The following is an 8,621-nucleotide window of genomic DNA, read 5'->3' as shown; positions in this document are numbered from 1 at the left end:
GGCTTCCAGCACCGGCCTATCAGATGCGGAGGTCTGCCTTCTCCCCTCAGCGAGTCTGGCTTCCTCCAGCCTTTCCCCAAGCTTTGCACACTATTTTTATACGTGTTGTAGCCTCAACACATCCTCCATAAATATTAACAAGTTGACGAAAGAAGTTTTTTTTCTGCAAAGACACTGAATAAGAGCAAAGACTTCAGCAGAGGGGGGCGTGTCTGGGAAAGCAGCCATTTTCAAAGAGCACCTGAAGTCACAAACAGTCACAGCTAGTTACTTAGCATGGTCATTCACGCCTAACGAATTATGAGAACCCCAGGGAAAAAATCCACTCTGCATCATGCTCCCGAAACTCACTTTGTAAGTGGTCCCCTAAGAGGTGCACATTTTGCATAGTTGATGTAAATAATATATATTTCCTTCCCTGCTCACCCAACCCTTAGCCCTACATTTAAGCTCCTAGGGGAGAATCTGTTTCCTGGTTCTTCTAGCCTCTGGTGGCTGCCAGCACTCCTCGACTTGTGCTCATATCACTCCAGTCTTTGCTTTTACGGTCACATTCCCCTCCTCTTCTGTTTGTGCAATTTTCTTCCACCTCCTTCCCATAAGAACATTTGTGGGGGCATTTAGGGCCCACTTGAATTATCCAGGATAATCTCATTGTAAGACCTTCAATTACATCTGCATAAATGCTTTTTAAAAAAAATAAAGTAACATCTGCGAGTTCCAGGGACTAAGATGTGAATGACTTTTGAGGGGCCACTTTTCCACCTGTTGTACCACCTCATTATGCACAGGGGAAACCTGAGGCTCTGCAAGGTGAGGCACCCCACCCAGCACTATGGAGAGAACAGAGGCAGAAGCAGGCTTCCCGCTACAGGGTCTGAACTCAATCCATGGCTCCTTCCGGTCCAGCAAGCTTCACCCCAGACAAAAGCAGGTTGAGGGAAGGACCCTGCTAAGCAGGATGCCCTCACCAAGAGGTTCCTCTTCAGGGAGACGGAGCACATCGTGTCAGCAAGGACTATGCGGTGAGAGAGCCCTGTTATCGCCTGTTGGGGGTGGCATCAGAGACTCATACCTGGAAGAGAGAAATGTGACATGAGTCCCAGGCCTAGAGAATCCAAATTTATTTTGGAAAATGTCTCAGGTGCAAAGTCCAGGGCTGCTGGGATAACTCTGTGGGGGTTCCACTCAACACGGAAATGGCCGGTTCCAGCGTTCACTTGAGTATAATGAGAGCCTCTAAATGTATTTCGGACGACGAGACCACAGCCGCCCCTCTGTGTCCTTGGGGAAGGGAAAGGGCTATCTCTCTAAGCTGCCCCCAGATATCAGAAGAGAAGCCCTTGCTGCTTGTGAGTTTGGCTGCCCTAACAGAAACACCACGCACCAGTGGCTTTGGCATAATAGAAGGTTATTTTTCTTCCACTTAACAGCCTGGGCTCCCCTGGGCTCCACATGGAGTGGTGGGCCCATGTTCTTTCTCTCTTACTGCTCCACCATCCTCAGATGTCACCCTTGTTCACGTGAGCCATCGTGTTCACATCCCTCGTTGTGTCCTGTCGGGTTTCTCAGCTCTCCCAATCAATCCCCCGTGCACATAGTTCCCTACATGAAATTCCCTCTCACTAAGTGTCTAGGAGGTTTCTGCTCTTTTGATTGGAGGCCGACTGGCACAGTCTGAGACCTGAAAATGGTGAGAACTGCGGAGAGAGGAGTGGGTAAGGGAGTGCCACAAACACAGCCACTGAGACACACCTCAAGAAGGGAGAGAGGACACAGGGCCCTGGGCAGTCAAGGCCTAGATCCAGGAGTGGGGAATGTCTTGCCTGTGTTGCTCATGAGTAGGTCTTTTGAGCTGGGAAACGCTGCAGAGTTTCAGTCTCGATGGAGGCTGCAGCAATGGGCTCTGAGCGGAGGCTCCCAGCTAGAAGTGGACTCAAGGGTGGTGGGCAGGGCTGAGCTGGGGTGAGGAGGAGGGGGAAGGAGGGTGTGGCGTACTCAGCTGGCTGGCTGGAGGCCAGGAAGGATCAAGAAGGGGCAGGCAGTGGGGCATGTAAGAAACTTGCCTGGATATCCAGGACATTGGAAAGAATGTAGAAGAGCAGCAGAGTCTGTACATTTCGGGGAGTGACAGACGCCTGGGTGCTGAGATAGGTCAGCAAGGGGCATTGGTTAAGGTCCCTATTACGTTCTGAACCTCCAGATGCATCTGTGAGAGTCTTAACCACCAGCATCTCAGAATGTTACTGCATTCGGAGACAGGACCTTCAAAGAGATGATTAAGGTAAAATGAGGTCAGTAGGGACCGTCCTAACCCAATCGGCCTATTCCCATTATAAGAAGAGGAGATTGGAACATAGACACACTCAGAGGGAAGACCAGGTTAAGACACAGTGGGAAGACAACCATCCACAAGCCAAGGGGAGAGGCCTCAGAGGAAACCAAACCTGCCAGCATCTTGATCTCTGACTTCCAACTTCCAGAACTGTGAGAGAATAAATTTCTGTTGTTGAAACTTGCTAGCATAGTATTTTATTATGGCAGCGCTGGCAAACCAATATAGTCCCTTATTTACCAAAGCATTTTCTCTTCTTTAAAAAAATTTTTTTAAAAGGTTTTATTTATTTATTTTTGGAGAGAGGGGAAGGGAGAAAGAGAAGGAGAGAAACGTCATTGTGTGGTTGCCTCTCACGTGCCCCCAACTGGGGACCTGGCCCGCAACCCAGGCATGCGCCCTGACTGGGAATCGAACTGGAATCTCCCAGTTCACGGGGCCGGCACTCAATCCACTGAGCCACACCAGCTAGGGCTTCACCAAGCATTTAAAATCCTTCCCAATAGCTTTATCTGGGAGGACTTTACCTGATCAAACCTTTCTTTTTCTTTTAAATTTTAAAAAAATTAAGAACTACATAAGTCTGAAGAATATTAGGCCTGGCTGGTGTGGCTCAGTGGATTGACTGCCAGCCTGTGAACCAAAGGGTAGCTGGTTCCACTCCCAGTCAGGGCACATGCCTGGGTTGTGGGCCAGGTCTCCAGCATGGGGAGTGTAAGAGGCAACCACACACTGATGTTCCTCTCTTTCTCCCCCACATCCCCTCTCTCTAAAAATATAAATAAATAAATAAGTTTTAAGAAAGTCTCAAGAATATTAAATACCCAGGCTCTCATTATGCAGAATTAGCAACTTTAAAATATTTTTGTTTCAAGCTTTTTTGATAACATAGTCAAAATGTTACAAATATGGTGAAAGTCCCTTTTACCACAAGCCTTTCCTCTTCTCCCCTCTTCAGAGCCAATCACCATGAGGAAACTGATGGGCATCCCTTCAATCCATGCGCCCATGAGAAACATTTGGAACTGGTTTGCGTGGCTTCTTCATTTTTTGCAGTCACACTACGTGTCTTGTGAACCTTGGCTCTACCGTTTCCTAACCTCATGTTTAGCATGTCCAGAGTGTAACAGGCAAACCAAGGCACAAAAAGTCATGAAAACTGGCACAGGGGCCAGCAGGACACACAATGCTCTAGAATAAAACAGTGACAAAAATCATTCCCTGTAGACCAAGTCAAAGAGAAGTCTCATGTTGGGGCTAAATCTTTAATATTTGCTCCTTTCCCTCTTTAACACAGAGGAAAATATAGGCTCTAAATTGTCAGCATGCAAAGATATCAGGCTAGATTTTCACACCATTGTCATTTCCCATGAGTTTGTTTTTATGATTACCTTCTCTTTAAGGTGTGTGATACTGGTCTTTCCTTTATGGCACTAGAATAAAGTTATCCTATAAAAGAAATTTAAGTGTAAAATGTGGATTTGAAATAAAACATATTAAGCCAGTCATGGTACACACGGCATGTGAATATAGAACATTAGTGAAGGGTGTTCATGAATAGGGTTTTGGGAAAAGCCAGAGACACCAATAGGCACGCCTCTGTCTCCCGTTTATGGAGCACTCGCGATGTGTCAGGGGCCACGGGATGAGTTCTGTGCATCATTTGTTGTAACCCCACAGCGACCCTCAAGAAGAGGTGATTAGCTGCCCTTTGCAAATTAGGAAACGGAGGCCCAGCCCGTATTTGAACTGACTCCAGAACTCATGTGCTTAAACTATGCTTACTGCCTTGGAGTTTTGTCTTGGCCTGTGCAATGGGGCCTAAAGGCACCTAGTCTGATGGATTCAAGAGGCTTTTGGGGGTCAGGATGAAGGAGGGATGAGAACATGCTTTGAAGCCTGTGAAATGCTGTCTGGGTGCTTCAGGGGCTTGTGGCTGGTGTGGAAGGACCTGCCCTTGGTTTGATGCTCTACTCTTGCCACCTTGAAATCCTTACCACTTTCACCTGTGCTCATGTTTGTGTGTGAAGTCCAGTGAGACAGTGAGATACACAGGAGGCCTGGGCCTCTGCTTATGTGAGGTCTCCTTTCCACTCTCCAACTTCTGGTTCCTGGCCTTGTCTGGCCTTCCCTCCCTGAGCTACTCCACCCCACCACACCCCACCCCAGAATGGCTGCTGCCCTCTCCCCAGCATATCAGCGGGCCATGCCCTGCTGCTAATCTGCCCTGGCCTGGGAGGAGTCAAGGAGAGTTGAAGTAGGGAAAACTGGAGACAGCTTGTGTCTCACACAGGGTGAGGTGTGTCTGCCCTCCTTGGCTTGTCTGAACACAGCTGAGCATGGACCCCTCACTCCCCCTCCATGTACAGACCCAGGGTATCCCAGCACCAAGGTTGCAACCCCTGGGGCAGCTGGCCCAAAGCAAGGGGAGATAGACTTCCCCAGTCCTGGCCGGGCCTCATACATTATGTAGCCAACCTTGAGTTTTGAGTAAGTGTAAGGAAGCATTTGATGTGTGTGGCCATGTGGAAAAGCAAGAATCCAAAGGCAAATCCAGGAGGGAGGAACCGTGTTTATTTAGAGAAGCCTCAAGGGGCAGGAAAATCTACACAGACAGGCAGAGTGCAAGTGAGTGAGGCCAAACCTAACTCCCTGCTCACAACCACGAAGTCCCAATGTGTCCGGGTTTCTGCATTTGTGGAATGAGGAGGCTGGACCAGAGGAGAGACCTGAGCCCCCTTTGTTCTCTGGGGTTGGAATTCATGGGTCTTCTCCTAGAAAAGTGCCCAGATCTTCAATAGTCTGTGTGACATTTCACAACACCACAGCTTGCATAGAACCCTGCACATGGACCACAGGGACTCCAGGCGAGGAAGACCTGCACTGGAGTTTCAGCAGCTCCTGCTAGTTTAGGTCCTGCCCCAGCACCTAAACTAGCAGGAAGGAGCACACTGCCTATGACGACTAAGGGCACGGGAGGCTGGCTGAGATTCTCAAGCACCAAATGAGACTGAGAAGAAAAAAAACCCTGTAAAAATGGGCCAGAGGTCTGTGAGAAGGGGACAGTAAAGGAGATGGTGGAGTGTGTGCAGGCTACAAAAGCTTCCTGGGAAACCAGGCAGTGAGTTATGAGAGTGAGAGCAAGAGTGAGAGAGGAAGGAAGGAAGGAAGGAAGGAAGGAAGGAAGGAAGGAAGGAAGGAAGGAAGGAGAGAGAGAGAGGAAGAAAGAAGAAAGAAAAGAAAGAAAGAAGAAAGAAAGAAAGAAAGAAAGAAAGAAAGAAAGAAGAAAGAAAGAAAGAAAGAAGAAAAGAAAAGAAAGAAAAAGCAAAGAGAGAAAAGCAAAGAAAACAGAGCCCATACTCCTAGAGTAGGAACTGATGACTTAGCAGAGAAAGGCATGGACAAGACTTGGGGAGGCTGCAGGAAAGAGGAGAATTCTGGAGAGGGAGCTGACTCATGAAGTGTTTGCACTAACGGGTCTCTGGGGGGCTTACCTAAATTCCACCGTGGGAGTGACAGTGGCTAGCCTAGTCTCGGATGGGCCACTGATGGGTTTCTGGGGCCAGCTGGCCAAAGAACTGGAAAGACAGAGTGGGTACACACTGTCTCCAAAGAAAGCAGCTCCAGGGCCTTGGGGAAAAGGAAAGAGGAGGAGGAGAAGAGACAGTGGAAGTGAGCGGAGCAGCCAAAGGCATGGCAGATATGCTCCGACTCATAAAGGGAGACCAAGGTCAAGGACGATGGGCAGAGGGCTGACGCATCTGGCGGGGAAGCCGGCGCCCATGGAGAGGGCAGAAAGAAAAATGGGAATTTCTGATGTTCACGACGGAGGTGATAAATAAACGGCTTTGTTTGTGAGAGAAGATATAAACACTTGAGTTAGCCATTTCACAATTTAATTGCATCATTTGTCAAAAATTAACAACCTGTACAAAACAAGACCGAATGTTATTCATGGACACCGGGGTCAAAAAAGAAGGCTCTTCGAGGAGCTGACCAGGCTGAACCCACGAGTGGAATTCCTTTTCCAGTGTGCGGGACCCCTGGGGGCGAGAACCACAGGCCTGGAAGAGCATTTAGAATCAGACCTGGGTTTAAGTCTATACTCTGCCACTATTAGCTCTGTGATTGCAGTGATTTAAGTTGTTTAAATTCCAGTTTCATTATTTGTTAAAGAAGAAAGTAACGTTTGTGGCGCCTGTGCACAGGGCGGTTTACTGGCTCTATGGAAAAAATGTGTGCGGAATTGCTTTGTAAACGGCAGACCACTTCCAATGGAAGACTCTGTTTCTTTGTTCATTTATTTGTTTATTACTCATCCAATTACACCATTACCCCAGCTAAACAATAAGTGTTTGCACAAAGTTAAGGTCAAAATGCTATAATAAATTCAGGCCACATTGTCCTTCGCTTTATTGCTGTTATCAGCGAAACAAGGGCTGGAACGAAGCCTCGCCCAGCCATTCTTCCAGTTCTTGATTCTTTATTGGATCCAGCCTTCATTCCACACGTGGTGCGGGGACCCTGCCGAGGGCCACACACCTTACAAGGCACCCGGCGACTGCATGTGGCGTTTTCTGTCTCCAGGAAGCTCAGTGGAAGAAGAAACTTTCCCCACCTTCCTTGACCTCTATTCACATCGGAACTCATCTAAGTTCAAGTTTTGATGAGCCAGAGCGGGATCTAGAGATTCATTTGACTTCTTCCTGGGCCGCTGCTGGCTTTCCTGGGACCCTTCTTTGTCTTCTGCTTAGGGTGTAAATTAACCTCATCCTTGGAAAAACCACTTTTTGGGTTAAAATTTTCACAGTTATAGACTATGATACCTCCTCCTTGAGCTGCAAACTCCTTAAAGACCAAAGGGCCTTTGTTCCAAATTAACTTAGACTCTAAATCTCAGGCTTCCAAGTGTGTGATGTGCTGGCCACAGAGGCCTGTGGTCCCCGGGGGGCACACAGGGCATCAGCGTTTCTCCCGAACCCTGCTCCTTCCTCTGGGTCACTGCCAGCGCCCACAAGTGAAAAGCTGAGGGAGGATCACAGTTATGGGGTGGGTCGTGCCTTTTGGAGCTTGGTCACAGCTGGGTGGGGAAGGTCACAATGGGGGGAGGGACAGAGAAGTGAGGAGTGAGGACCTCTATCCCTGTGAGACATGAGTGCCACCCGCTGCGGGGACAACACTTAATCGCTAAGTCTCGACGTTCCCTCCAAGCCTGGGAACTCCTTGCCAGGTCCTCCCCAGGGAGCACCTCATCCAACTCAGTCGCTCACTCTGCTCCGTAGTGCGGTCCTTCCCCCTTCCTAATCCTCCCATCAGACCACATCGAGGTCTGACTGCGCTTTATTTCTAAGCCAAAGCTCTCCTGTGTCTGGTACCTTCTTGCAAGCAGTTCATGCCCACCTGCATACACTTCAGCTTACCCCAAACAGGCTTGTCTCAGGCGCTCTCTCTCCCCTCTTTCTGAGACAGGACAACTGGTTTATGGCTTTTCCACAGCCTTTGCACTTGCATTAGTGGCTTGCTCACACCACTAAATGTCACAGAGGCCACAAGCAGGAGAACGACAGTGTGGGACCAGGACGGAAGCACTCCACCCTTAGTGTAGAGACGACGTACGCTAAGGGGTGACGGACCAGTTCCAAGCATGACTGTCATGTGACACCACGTGGGGGGTGTTTCACTCTGCCCCCATGCTTACATGCTCTGCCAGTCCCAGGCCGGAGACAAACCTGTTAGAGAGTCAGACTTGTATCTTCTTGTCACGTCTTAACAGTGCAGGGACTTGTAGAAAGGGCACGTGGGTTTCTGGGAGCCTGTAACACTGAGCAGGTCAGCTTTCAAGACTCATGGGCCTTAGGCTTATTCTTAACAGAATGATCTTCATGTTTACTGTGTCTAACCAAACAAATTCCTCACCCTTTAGCGATCCACCTATTGCTTTGGTCTATGGCACTACCAAGGGGTGGTTTGTTGAAAGCAGGGATCTCATTCTCTGTAATCTTCACCAATACCTCCCCCAAATCTAAGGAAAAAGCATTGTTTTCTCTGCAAACACAGCTGCAAGATACATCGACAAGATCCCCTTCCCCCAGACTGCCCCCACACTCCCAGATGAGAGTGCCGGAGCCATGCTGCCCTGACGGCAAAGCCACACCATCCCCTTTCACTCCCCACTGCCGCCCACCGGGCCGCTGCCCCAGCTCCAGCCAGGCCCTGATTGCACTCTCTACCCGCTCTCTGCCCTCCATCTGCTGTTCCAACCTTTTATAACCACTGGGATCCGTCT

This window comes from Phyllostomus discolor, chromosome 4 (assembly GCF_004126475.2).
Source record: "Phyllostomus discolor isolate MPI-MPIP mPhyDis1 chromosome 4, mPhyDis1.pri.v3, whole genome shotgun sequence".
Taxonomy (NCBI): Eukaryota; Metazoa; Chordata; class Mammalia; order Chiroptera; family Phyllostomidae; genus Phyllostomus; species Phyllostomus discolor.
The sequence above is the reverse complement of the archived record's forward strand: the minus strand, read 5'-3'. Positions refer to the sequence as shown.